The 14,198-nt window shown below is 36.9% G+C and overlaps 1 long non-coding RNA gene across 1 annotated transcript; it reads right to left on the bottom strand.

The window, feature by feature from the left end:
* Nucleotides 1-510: 510 nt before the first annotated feature.
* Nucleotides 511-1,115, bottom strand: LOC146910814 (uncharacterized). Its single transcript, XR_015018493.1, has 2 exons — nucleotides 854-1,115; nucleotides 511-758 (listed from the first exon to the last, which is right to left on the bottom strand). It is a non-coding gene; the product is annotated as an uncharacterized LOC146910814 (long non-coding RNA).
* Between the last annotated feature and the right edge of the window lie 13,083 nt (nucleotides 1,116-14,198).

Genomic DNA, 14,198 nt, shown 5'->3' with positions numbered 1-14,198 from the left:
TCCTAAAATGCTTTTTTATTTTTTGAAAAAACAAATATTTATTATTTTGAAATAAAATGAAAAAACTAAAAAATAAAATGGAGGGAGCATTATTTTGAAAAATTGTACCCTTGTTTATATTACTGGTCTTTTTTTCTTTTAGAAAAACATACTGGTATAATACTGACCTTTACTACTTAGGAAGTGTCATGTATGCTTGAGAAATGCCTTTCCGGAATCATCTAATTTTTCTTATAAAAGATATGCATAACTTCCTAAAAAAAACTAAAAAGTCTTTAAAACTCCATTATATGTGATAAAAAATAGTAACTCTTTTGGACTGAATTTTTACATACTTAAACTAGCTGTCAACCCGTGCTTCGCACGGGGTGGATTGTTTTTTTTTTTTTTTTTCCGGATAATTTTGTTGGCAATCGCATTTGTTAACGGTTAAAAGTGAACTGATTCTAAGGAGTATTGTTGAAATCATAGAACACTGTTGTCCTTCTCAAATATGGAAATGAACTAACATAGCAACTAACATAGCAACCATTGTTATTGCACATATAGTGTACTGCAGTCAAAATATAGATGTTGCGATATAGTCAAAAACCTATTTAAGTTTGATTACCAAAAAAGGGTTGGATTATTATATCCAAACCATCGTTTCAACACATAGTCATCGAAATATTATACAAATTGTACATTGTTAACACATTTGCAGAAGTGCAGCTCCCAGCGAGATCCAAATCATTTTTAGCATAAGCAGAGAGAGATTCCTGTTGCAATAAAGAGAGGACAGAATAATGTATAAGCAAATAGATTTGCAATCCTAACATCAAAGAAACATGTTTCTTTCAAAAGTAATCAGTACCTTTTGTTGTTTATTGGCCGCGGATGTGTCTGACATACATTTTGGTTGGTGGATCCTCCAAATCAAAGATCAACCTATCACCCTCTTGTAAGTCGCGGTCTCCGACGAAGTTAAACCATTCACCACCTAAATTTTTCTCAGCATTCCCTCTGCCAGCAGTCCTAACCTTGCAATTATATGTCTCGTGTGTTTCCAAATCTTCTAAAGTCATCCTTAGATACTTTCTTTTCAAGACTTTTTTGGATATTTGATTTGGAAAATGCTATATGAAATCAAAAATGGATCTGTAAAAGCACATAGATTGCTTGAATAAAAACTATTTCTTTAAGGTTGATGTTATGAGACATTAATATATTACAATTATAACACCTTCTGAATTTAATGTAACAGAGGATATGTGGTAAGTTTGCATAGTCTTATTCTATGTGTTATTTGTTATTTTTAATAGATTGACATATTTATTTTACAATAGTAGATGATGCTAGATTTATTAAGAATGGTTTTTGACGTACCAAGGCTTGTTGTTTTTCAATGGATGCTAAAGTTGCTGTTGTTGGAACAAAATGTGTTTAACAATGAACCTCAAAGAGTTTTGATGATAACAAGGTATTAAAAATTGTAAATTGGACTAGCTAATATTTGTTCAAGTGTACAGGACCATAGTTAAAAAGTTACATCATTAATTGGTTCTGAATGAGCAAATAAAGAGAAAAAGAAAATGAAGCTTAGACGATTCTGAAGGCAATACGCTCCTGAAAGTTGAAAGCGCTCCTGAAGTCAAGCTGCTCCTGAAGATAGTAAAAGCGCTCCTGAAGAAATAGTGCTCCTGAAGAATAGTGCTCCTGAAGACAAGAGGTCCAGAAGCCACATTATCAGAAGCTGCATCATCAGAAGCTGCCTCATCAGAAGTCATTTCACCAGAAGCTGAAGATCAACTGGATTTGCAGAAGATTCAAAGATTGAAGAATCTACACTGCAAAAGCTGTCTATTGGACTCGAAAACACAGCAGAAAATTAGTGGAACTTTGCAACGGTCATTTCAAAGGTGTTTGAAGGCATGTGCTTGCAATTTGGACGAAAGCGTTGACATTGTACTATTGTACGAACTGTACAACCACCTTCTCCACTACTCTGTTTTGTGTCCACGCTACAAGACAAGAAAACAGCTTCAGAATACGGCTTCGCCTGCAAAGATGTTCCTTTGGATAAGGAATGGATTTCAAATTTGTTCTTCATAGGACAACAACCAAATCAGGCAAAATATCATTGGTGAAAGATCAAGCTTCAACAACGACTCTTTGGTGTGCTGGCAATTTCACAACGTCTCTTTCACACCTCTATATAAAGGAGTGAAGACTTAGAGTTTTGGTAATGCAAGAACGCTGAACGAAAGACTCACAACATTTTTACAAGTGCCAAACCTCTGCTGAAATTGTTCTGCATTCACTTAGAATTTCTGTGTCTCAAAGTCATATCTTAGAAATTCTTAAGTCCATTGAGTCTGTATCTGATTTATATTGTGAGCACCTCTGATTGTATATCAAGTGTTCAACCTTAAACAATTTTCTGTGTAATTTTGTTTAGTTAGGAAGTCTCTTGCAGTTGTGCTTGAGCAGGAAGTCTCTTGATTGTGTTCTTGAGCAAAGGAAGTCTCTAGCTTGTGTGCTGAGCAAAGGAAGTCTCTTGCTTGTGTGCTTGAGCAATTGTAATCAGATATTACTCTTAGTGAAATCTCCTTGGAAGTGCAAGGGGGACTGGACTACTTCCGGATTGTGGAAGGAACCAGTATAATTGCTTTGTGTCGTTCTTCTTCTCTCTCTCTGTTTTTATTCCGCTGCATTTAGATTCTGATCATCACTTCAGAAGCTGTCTCACTTAGCTTCTGATCAGTGTGTTCAGTTTTTAGGAGAAACGAAGAATTTTTCAAAACACAATTCAACCCCCCTTCTTGTGTTTTTCTCACCTTCAATTGGTATCAGAGCCTTGGTCTGTTGTGTAACACTTAACAGTGCAACAGTCAAAGATCTGAGAAAAACATGTCTACTCCTCCTCCTACTGGTTCTAGTGATACTAGCTATAAAAATGTCTCACATGATTATAGTGATAGTAAGAAATCCAGTGTTGGAAAGATTCCAAAATTCAATGGAGATGCTGAAGAATTCTCTTGGTGGAAGACCAACTTTTACAGTTACATCATGAGCCTAGATGAAGAATTATGGGATATTCTGGAAGATGGTGTTGGTGATTTAGTCCTTGATGAAGAAGGAGCTGCTGTGGATAGAAAGAAACATACTCCAGAACTGAGGAAACTCTACAAGAAGCATCATATTATCAGAGGAGCCCTTGTCACTGCCATACCTAAAGCAGAATACATGAAGATGAGTGACAAATCCACTGCGAAAGCTATGTTTGCTTCTCTCTGTTCAAATTATGAAGGGAGCAAGAAGGTCAAAGAAGCAAAGGCTCTCCTGCTTGTACATCAGTATGAGTTATTCAAGATGAAGGATGATGAAACTATTGAGGAGATGTACTCAAGGTTTCAAACCTTAGTTTCTGAGCTACAGATTCTAAAGAAGAGCTATGTTGCTTCTGATCATGTAAGCAAGATACTCAGAAGCTTACCTGCCAGATGGAGACCAAAGGTGACTGCCATTGAGGAAGCTAAAGATTTAAACACTTTAAGTGTCGAAGATCTTGTTAGTTCTCTCAAAGTTCATGAGTTAAGTCTTAATGAACATGAGTCTACTAAGAAGAGTAAATCAATAGCTCTTTCATCCAAAGGCAAGTCATCAAAAGCTCTCAAAGTGGTTGAATCTGAAGAGGAAGAACAGTCAAGTTCAGATTCTGAACCAGATGCTGCTGAAATGACCATGCTCTCAAACAGACTTCAATATCTGGCCAAGAAGAACAGAAAGTTTCTCGCCAGAAGGGGTAACTCCAGAAGCTCAAGGAAAGAAGATCAGAAGGGATGCTTCAACTGTAAGAAGCCGGGACACTTCATTGCTGAATGCCCTGATCTTCAAAGAGAAAAGTCAAAGGACAAGTCAAAGAGGTCTACATTCAAACCAAGCAAATTCAAGAAGCAGATTAAGCAGAGTTTAATGGCAACCTGGGATGATTTGGGTAGTGAATCTGGATCTGATAAAGAGGAAGCTGATGAAGATGCAAAGGTAGCTGTTGGGTTAGTAGCAACAGCAACTTCAGAAGCTGGATCAGATTCAGACTCAGAAGATGAAAACGAGGTATGTCTAAGAGCAGTGCCAAAGCAAAGATCATGGTACCTAGACAGCGGTTGCTCAAGACACATGACAGGAGACAAGTCCATGTTCCTCAGCCTAACAATGAAAGAGGGAGGAAATGTGAAGTTTGGAGGAAACCAGACAGGCAAGATCATAGGTACAGGAACTATTGGTAATTCCTCTACCTCAATTAATAATGTATGGTTGGTAGATGGTCTTGAACATAATCTTTTGAGCATTAGTCAATTTTGTGATAATGGTTATGATGTGCTTTTTGAAAAACCCAACTGTACAGTAATCAACAAGGAAGACAAATCCATTGTGTTCAAGGGAAAGAGAGTTGACAATGTCTATAAAATCAATTTTTCTGAACTGGCTGATCAGAAAGTGATTTGCCTACTATCAGTGAATGATAAGAAATGGATGTGGCACAGAAGGTTGGGACATGCTAACTGGAGGTTAATCTCTAAGCTTAGTAAGTTACAACTTGTGAAAGGGCTACCAGACATTGACTATCATTCAGATGCACTCTGTGGTGCATGTCAGAGAGGGAAAATTGTGAAATCATCTTTTAAAACCAAAGACATTGTTTCAACCTCAAGACCTTTAGAATTACTCCATATTGATTTATTTGGACCAGTGAGTACTGCATCCTTATGTGGAAGTAAATATGGATTAGTCATTGTTGATGATTACAGCAGATGGACTTGGGTGAAATTCCTGAAAAGTAAGGATTATGCATATGAGGTATTCAGTAACTTCTGCACACAAATTCAAACTGAAAAAGAGTCAAAAATTTTGAAAATCATAAGTGATCGTGGTGGAGAATTTGAAAATGAGCCATTTGAAGCTTTTTGTGAAAAACATGGAATCATCCATGAATTCTCTTCTCCTAGAACTCCACAACAAAATGGGGTTGTAGAGAGAAAGAATAAAACGTTACAAGAAATGGCCAGAACCATGATCCATGAAAACAATTTGGCTAAACATTTTTGGGCAGAAGCAGTGAATACAGCATGTTATGTTCAAAACAGGATCTATATTAGACCTATTTTGGAGAAAACTGCATATGAACTCTTTAAAGGAAGAAAACCAAATATCTCTTACTTTCATCAATTTGGATGTACATGTTACATTCTGAACAACAAGCTCTACCTAAAGAAATTTGATGCCAAGGCCCAAAGAGGAATCTTTTTAGGTTACTCTGAAAGGTCAAAGGCATACAGAGTGTATAATTCAGAGACACGCTGTGTTGAAGAATCTATGCACGTCAGATTTGATGACAAAGAGCTTGAAGATAAAACTTCAAAGCAAGATGAAAGTTTTGCAGAGATACAGGTTCCTGAAGTTACTCCAGAACCTGATCAGATAGCTGAATCTGAAGATAGTCCAGAAGTTGAACCCACATCAGAAGCGCAAGATGAAACTGCTTCTGATGAAGCACAAGATGGCTCACATCAAGCAGATCCTCCCAGAAACATATTCAAACATAAGTCTTCACATCCTGAGGAGCTAATCATTGGAAATAAAGATAGTCCAAGAAGAACAAGATCACATTTCAGACAAGTAGAGTCAATGATTGGACTAATCTCAATGATTGAACCTACAACAGTTGATGAAGCACTCTCAGATGATGGATGGATCCTAGCTATGCAAGAAGAGTTGAATCAATTTCAAAGAAATGATGTGTGGGATCTGGTACCCAAACCTCAGCACAAGAACATTATTGGAACAAAATGGGTATTCAGAAACAAGCTGAATGAGCAAGGTGAAGTAACAAGAAACAAAGCCAGGCTTGTTGCACAAGGGTATAGTCAACAAGAAGGCATTGATTACACTGAAACATTTGCTCCAGTTGCAAGATTGGAAGCAATCAGGTTACTTCTTTCCTATGCAGTTAATCATGGCATAATATTATATCAGATGGATGTCAAGAGTGCATTTCTAAATGGTGTCATAGAAGAAGAAGTGTATGTCAAGCAACCTCCTGGATTTGAGGATATTAAATATCCTGACCATGTTTTTAAATTGAAGAAATCACTATATGGCTTGAAACAAGCTCCCAGAGCTTGGTATGATAGACTAAGTAATTTCTTAATCAAGAATGATTTTAAAAGAGGACAGGTTGATACAACACTCTTCAGAAGGACCCTTGGGAAAGATATTCTTGTTGTGCAAATATATGTTGATGATATAATATTTGGTTCTACTAATGCATCTCTTTGCAAGGAATTCTCTAAGTTGATGCAGGATGAATTTGAAATGAGCATGATGGGAGAGCTGAAGTTCTTCCTTGGCATTCAAATCAATCAATGCAAAGATGGAGTCTATGTTCATCAATCAAAGTACACAAAGGAGCTTCTGAAGAAGTTCAAACTTGAAGATTGTAAAGTGATGAATGTTATACCCTAATTTTGGACCTAAAAATACCAACTCAATTCTTCTTATCTTGCATTTCAAGCCATTTGAACTATCTCTGATCAATTTCATCTTTCTCTGCATTTTATTTCAATGTTATTTGTAAAATTCACACATAAGGGTATTTTAGTCATTTCCTGCATTCAACTCATTTTAATCTTTGAAATTTGTTTGAGTCTTTTCATTTGGTTAGAATAAGTCCTTATTTCAATTCTATGTCAAAACCCTTTCCAAAATTTGCATTTGAGGTCATTTTGAGTCAGTTTTGCCCCTAGGGGCATTTTAGTCTTTCCAAGTGTCAAAGCTCTATTCAAATCTTAAAAGGTGCCTCTGGGTCTTCCAAGTTGGTTTAAATAAACTGTTGTTTCAATTCTCTGTTAAAAATCCATTTTAAAATTGCATCTGAGTCATTTTCAGTCGTTTTAAGCCCCAAGGGCATTTTGGTCATTTCACGCGAAATTTCGGCAGAGAGAGGTTACTTTAAAGTACCTCATTTAGGCCATTGGTTCATTTTAGTCCGTTTTGTCAAATTTTAGTCGTTTCACTTTACGTTTATTTCAAATTACGTCTTTTAATTCAATTTTATTTATTTTTTTTTCATTTAAGTCCTAGAAATTTCCAAATTTGCATTTAAGTCCTTCTTTTAGGTTTTAGATTTTACTCTTAAGTCCTTGTTTATTATTTTCAGGTCATTTTTTCCCTTTTTTCTTTTAGTCCTTTTTAAGTCATTTACAGTTGGGTCCTTTTGTCCAAAGTCTTTGTAGTCTGGTCCTTTTTAGTATTTGCAGGGCAGTCCTTCAAAGTTTCGAAATTGCAAAAGAGCCCAAAGTCAAAAATCCAGCAAAGCCGAAGCTTCTTGGTCCAAATCCAGGTGTCACAAGGCTACTGGTCCAGGGTATCACACTTGGCCTATAAATAGAGGCCACATCATTCAAGTGCAGAATAATCACCATTCGAAGAAGGACACATCATCACAGAGAAGGTTCTAACAAACCTTCTCTCCCCCAAATCATCAGCCACCGTAACAGAATACAGCCACCGTAACAGAATTGAAACACCACCGTAACAAACTCTCAAATCAGCATCAATTTTCCATCAAACTCATACAGAAAATCAATACGAATTTCCAGAAAACAAAGACTGAAGCATCCAATTCGAAGAAGTACTTCTTAGAATTAAGTTTGTTCTCAGTGATTTTCCACGAAAATCATCATCATCGAACGTTTTTTCGCATCTTCTTGCAATTCAAGTCAAAAACGATCACAAGAAGAATGTTCAAAAGAGAGAAGAAGAAGAACTGAAGAAGAATTGAACCAGTCAAGAGAGAGAAGAAGATTTACCGATTTATTTTCGGTCACAAGAGGCTTCGAATACTCACCAGAACAATCAAGAACGAACGCAGGATCTCTTTTGTTCGAATCTCCAAACAAATCCAGGTAAACTCATGTAAACCTTCTCGTTTTCGTTCGTAATCGTCATCGAAGGTTCTAAATGAAAGATTAAACGGTGAATTGAAGTGGAAGTTCGAAAAGATTCGAAAAAAATTGAAACGAAACCCTAACTTCGAAAATCATGAAGATTCACCGTTTATTCTTCGAATTAAAGCATAGATTCGTCATCAGTGTGAAAAATAAGCTAGGATAGGGTTTAATTTCAAAGAGATTAGAAGAAAATTCTGAAACCCTAGGATGTAGCTTCAAGCGTAGATCTGTTCGAATCCAGGCCTCTTTTCAAAAAATTCAGTTTCGAAATCGTAAGGAGGAAGCTCAGGTGAACACAGCGGTGTAAAAATTTTGCAGAAAACGTTCAGGTGTGGTGGCGCCGCCGGCGAACCACCACACCTCCGCCGCTGTGTCCATCGGAGAAGATGAAGGTCATAAGGTGAGAGACGAGAGTTTCTCTCTCTAAGGTTTAACTTAGAGAGAGAAACGAAGAAGCAAAGTGAAGTGAACCGGTCCACAATTCCTTTTATAAACCACTGAACCGGTCTGGTTCAGTCCTGGTTCGTTTGATTTTGCGTCTTAGCCGTTGGATCTAAGGCTTGATCCAATTGGATCAATCCAACGGCTGTGGTTGCTCCCTGTGATCCAAATCTGTTAGGGTATGGGCCTGGACCTTTGTTCCTTGCAGAACTTCGTTGTTTCTTGATTTTCTTGCTATGTGCACCGCTGGACTTGGCTTTTCACACCTCTCTCATGTCAAATTTTTGTGTAAAAACCCCAAATAAATTTTCACGAGTTCTCAATGACTCTCTTGATGTTTTTTATGATATTTTTGCATAATAACATTTAAAAAAAAATATGTGTAGCTTTTTTTTCTATTCTTGTCAAAAATTGGTGATTTTCTTGCACCTTTTTTAAGTCTAAAAGCCCCTTAAAAATCCCTCAAAAAATTCTAAAGATTTTCATATATGTTGCTTGTTATTTTTGTAACATTTCTATGCATTTTGCTTACTGAAATTTTACTAAAAAAATATTATCACATTTTTCTTGCATTATTTCTTGTTTTCATGTGAAAAATCTTATGAAAATTACCAAGTCCCATTGCAAGCTCTTGATGATTGTTTGTGGCACATGTTACTTGAAGTTTGCGAGTTTTTGTGCTTGATATTGCTGCATGAGTGTGAATATTGTTTAGTTACTTAGCTTGCAAATCACTTGTGTCAATAAATAATGCAAATATGTTTAAGTTTGCTTTCCAAAATGTCAAGTTAATCATGTTGCCTTAATTCCCATTCCAAAATCTGATTCTAAAACCTTTAAAAGTATGTTGGAATGTAAGAATTATAGGTCATATGGCCCTTGCATTTTATGAGTAAATTTTAGCCATGTTTTGCCCTCATTTTACCTTTATTTTGGGTTATTTCCTATGCTTTGTATTGTAGTATTTCTCTTGCTTTATTTCTTTTGATATTACCATGTGTTACTAACCATTTCGTTTCATGTCTCATATATTTCATAAGCATCTCCATTTCATCCCATGTTCATCTCTATTTTCCTTGCGATTTAATTTGTACCAAGGCTTAGAATGTAAAGACTTAGGAGCTTTTGTAATATTTTTTTTATGCCTTTAAATTCTTACAAGACCATAGAATGTATCTAGGCCAATGATGTAAAGGACAATGGACTCTAATGATGTACACCGACACAAGCACCGACACATGCACACACATCACTTTGGGTATATAGCTAGAATATGCATGTTTAGATGTATGTTTAGGATTGTATGTTTAGATGAATGCCTAGGATTCATACTTAGAAAAAAATCATTTTTCAAAAAAATATGAACAAACTTCACTCAAATCTTTTTCCTAATAAACCTTGGGATCAAAATCCCATTGTATTTTCCCTTTTGTTTTCTTAATAAAAAATTCAATGAAAATAATCATACTTGACTTCTTTTGCAAAATAACTAATCAAACCTCACATTTTTTACAATCTCATGCCTTTAAGGCCTCTCAATCTCCATTCTTCAAAACTCCAATTTTCAAACCTAAAATCAACCAACAAAAACAAAAACATTTTTGGAAGAGAACTACGGTGGGTTTGATCCCTTAAACGGGTACGTAGGCAAGGAACAAAATTCCTTCAATTCAACTAAAATAAAAATTCAAAAACATTCTTCTCCCTCCAACTCTTCACTTAGAAAACCTTTAGGCTTAATAACACTTTCAAATAGCATTTAAAAATAAAGCGCGCGCGTAGAAATTAAAGACGGTTCCTATAGGATACTATAGTCGTTATGGGTGCCTAACACCTTCCCGTAGCGAAAACAACTCCCGGACCTCGATTCTCAAGGGTTTTGCTTACCTTTTCCCTTCCCAAGAAAAAATAAGATATCACCGGTTTGAAAGGTTCAAACGCAATCAATGTTTGACACCCGAAAACCAAGATAAAACAATGAACACTCCAATGCACCCTACGTGCACCTTAAGCAAAGAAGATGAAGGAGCTAAAGTAGATCAGAAGCTGTATAGAGGTATGATTGGTTCTTTGTTATACCTTACTGCATCTAGGCCAGATATTTTATTCAGTGTATGCTTGTGTGCAAGATTCCAATCAGATCCTAGAGAATCTCATATGACTGCTGTCAAGAGAATCTTCAGGTATTTGAAAGGAACAACTAATCTTGGACTCCTTTATAGGAAATCCTTAGATTATAAGCTAATTGGATTCTGTGATGCTGATTATGCTGGTGATAGGATTGAAAGAAAGTCAACCAGTGGCAATTGTCAATTTCTGGGTGATAATCTTATATCCTGGGCTAGCAAAAGACAAACAACTATTGCTATGTCTACAGCAGAAGCAGAATACATTTCAGCTGCAAGTTGTTGTACACAACTACTTTGGATGAAACATCAGTTGGAAGACTATCAGATAATTGCTAACAGTATTCCCATTTATTGTGATAATACTGCTGCTATTTGTTTGTCTAAAAATCCAATTTTGCATTCAAGAGCTAAGCACATTGAAATCAAACACCATTTTATCAGAGATTATGTTCAAAAAGGAATTTTAGATATACAATTCATTGATACTGAAAATCAATGGGCTGATATATTTACTAAGCCTTTAACTGTTGAAAGATTTGATTTTATAAAGAAAAATTTGAACATGCACTTTGTATCTGATTAAATGCTTGCTTGCTCCTAAATAGGATTTTAGGTTCTGAAGTTAGTTCAGAAGCAGTAGTCCATCAGAAGCTCTTTATTGAGGTTCTGAGGAAAACTCGCTTCTGATAATGATGACGTCAGCATCTGAAGACCAGAAGCTGGATTTATTGCTTTCGAATAGTTGAATTAGTGGAAACGTTGGGAGTTACTTTTTAAAAGTAACTTCTGGCCCACTAACTTGGTAGTTACTCTGTGAACTTCTTACGTGACCTGTATGTGTTGGTGTATAACAAAAAGGGCAATGATGATTTAATAGCTTTGAAAGTACCTTTCACGCGCCCCCAATTTGTCATTAATGTTATGTTTGTTTGTCTCTTTTGAATTGCAAACGTTTTTACTCTTAAACACTTTTTCAATTCACACACTACTCACTCACAACAAACACATTTTGCTCTCAAACCTCTTGCGAAGTAAGCGCAAAAACCTTATAACCCTATATTCTCTAAATCTTCTTCAATCATCATCGAATGGCATCATCAAGTTCTCAACGAGAAGGTTCAGTATCTACTTCACGAATGGTCCCTGAATATGACTACAGAGGAAGAAGAATGAAATTGGAAGAATGGGATTTACAAGTTCAGATAGAGAATCCAGTGGATTTTGATTCTCTGGCTTTTCATAAGTGTTGGATCAGAAGCTACTATGAAGAGCAAGGACTCATGCATTACTTCAAAATGTTGAATGGACCAACATATGAAGCTCTGGTTAGACACTTCTGGGTAAGAGCAAAATTTTACAACAGAGCGGCATCCCTAGCTGAGGAAAGTCAGATGGTGTTAATGTATCCTGAATTAGAAGGGAAGACAAGTGAAGAAATGGGTCTTGCGCCGTTTGTTGAAGACGAAATCAGATCAAGTATCTGCGGTATTCCAGTAAGAATTACTCAATGGCAGATAGAAGCTGTTCTTAAGGTTGAAGCGTCTGGATACTATTCTGGAATTGATCTTTCAGATGCTGCTGAAAAACGCATTTGGAAAAAGCAAGCTAACTTGGTAATATACAATTCTGAGAAGGAGAAGAAATATGCTGAATTGAGCATGGAAACTAAGATGCTTCTGAAGATTAAGAATGAGAACCTGTTTCCATGTGGTGACAGTGTGAAACCAAATTTAGCTCAGAAGGTCCTTCTCCAGCACTTCATCAAAAAGGAAAAAGTGAACGTGCCCAAATATATGTTCAAGTACCTCATAGAGTGTCTGAAACAGAGTCAGCTACTGGATAAACCCTGGGTTCCTTATGGAAGACTCTTATCGGAGATATTCTATCAAGGAGGTGTCTTGGACAATCTCAGTAGATCTCAAGGTTACACAGATCAGCTACTTGACACTAAGACTGGAAAGTTCATTAATGCTCATACTCTCTTAAATATGAAGTTAATCAGTAAAGTCACCCAACTTCAAACTGATTTAAGTGAATCCCATGTGTTGTCTGATCTTATGAGAGATTTTCCACCCATTTGCAAACGGGATCCTATTGAAGTGCAGATGAGGTACATCAAGGATCACTATGAGACAACCAACAAGATCATCAGGTTGGATGAAGTACCTGAAGAAATGTTTGGTGGTGCAGTGCCTCTAGCAAAAGGCAGAAGGTCTAAAAGAAAAATGACTGCAGAAGATTATCTGGAGGTTGAAAATACCGTTAAGAAGGCAAGAGTTGCTGCTGACAAGCTCAAGATTGGTGGTTCATCTGTACCATCAATTGAAGAAGCTATTGAAGACATGGATTCGAGGTTGATCATGGATGTTGGCATTACTGGTAATCAACCTGTAGTACCAAAGAAGAAGAGGAAGCCAGCAGTAAGGAGGACCAAAGACTTTCCTCATGTGTCTGAGAAGGGTGAAGCTCCTACTAATGTGTCAGAAGCTATTGGAAAAGCTATGGAGATCGCTTCTGAACTTCAAGAGAGGGTAATGACAGAAGCATCACAACTTCTTAAAATTTCTGGCATTGCTGAAGACGATCAAATGAAGTCAGCTGATTGTTCAGAACCTTCTACAACAGGTAATATCTTCACACACTCAGAACCAGTAGTACATGAGATATCCAGTGACTCTCCTTCACCTTCTTCAAAATCCTCATCATCATCTTCAGATTCTGATGATGATATACCCATAGCTCAACTTTTTCGAAAACCAGTAAAACGCCAGTCAACATTAACCAATACCAACATAAAGCCATCTCAGTCAAGCATTTATGAACCAGTTGGTCATATAATCAATGAAAAGTTGACTGAATTGGCTGTGCAGAGAGATAGAGTCATTAATAATATCTTTCGTCTTAACCCTCAACCTCTTAACATTCAACCTCTCAACATGATTGTACCAGAATATGTTGACTCAACCTCAGAGAAAGCCTCTGAGACAACTCCAGAAGCAGCTGCTTCTGATAAAGTTGTTTCAGAAGACCCCCCACAACAAAAACCTTCACCAGAAAAAGCCTTTTCACCCCCTACAACTTCATCACCCCCAACTGTTCCTGAACCATCTGTTCCTGAACAAGTCACTCCTCAAAAGACCGTTCCTGAACATATTGTTCCTGAACAACCAGTTGCTAAACCCATTCCTGAACCTGAACCTGAAACTGCTGCTCCTGAACACATTGTTCCTGAGCCAAACCCTGCTTCCATAACTCCTTCATCAGTACAAGTTATCAAGATCACCCATCATACTGGTGTATGTGATATGGACACAGACTCTGAGGATGATCAAAATGATCATGCCTCTGATATGGTAGTTGACCCCACTCCTGACCAACCATCAACTAGCCAATCCTTAACTACAAATGACCAATCATCATCAAACCTACCCATTATACACTTAGCCCCTCCAAAACCCTCTAAACAACCTTCACCTCCCACCATTTACCTGGATTCTCAAGTACTAAAAGATGTGTGGGAAGATATTGCTTCTGAAGTTCTCAGACTGATAGCAGGAAGAAATGACTTGGGTCATCAAGTTAGCTATCAGAAGCAATGGAGAAGGATAAAAGAAAGGGTCGTCAACTTGATTTCAGC

Source organism: Medicago sativa, chromosome 7 (genome assembly GCF_051527215.1).
Source record: "Medicago sativa cultivar Bolivia chromosome 7, Bolivia_mono, whole genome shotgun sequence".
In the NCBI taxonomy this organism is placed as follows: domain Eukaryota; kingdom Viridiplantae; phylum Streptophyta; class Magnoliopsida; order Fabales; family Fabaceae; genus Medicago; species Medicago sativa.
The sequence above is the reverse complement of the archived record's forward strand: the minus strand, read 5'-3'. Positions and strand labels throughout refer to the sequence as shown.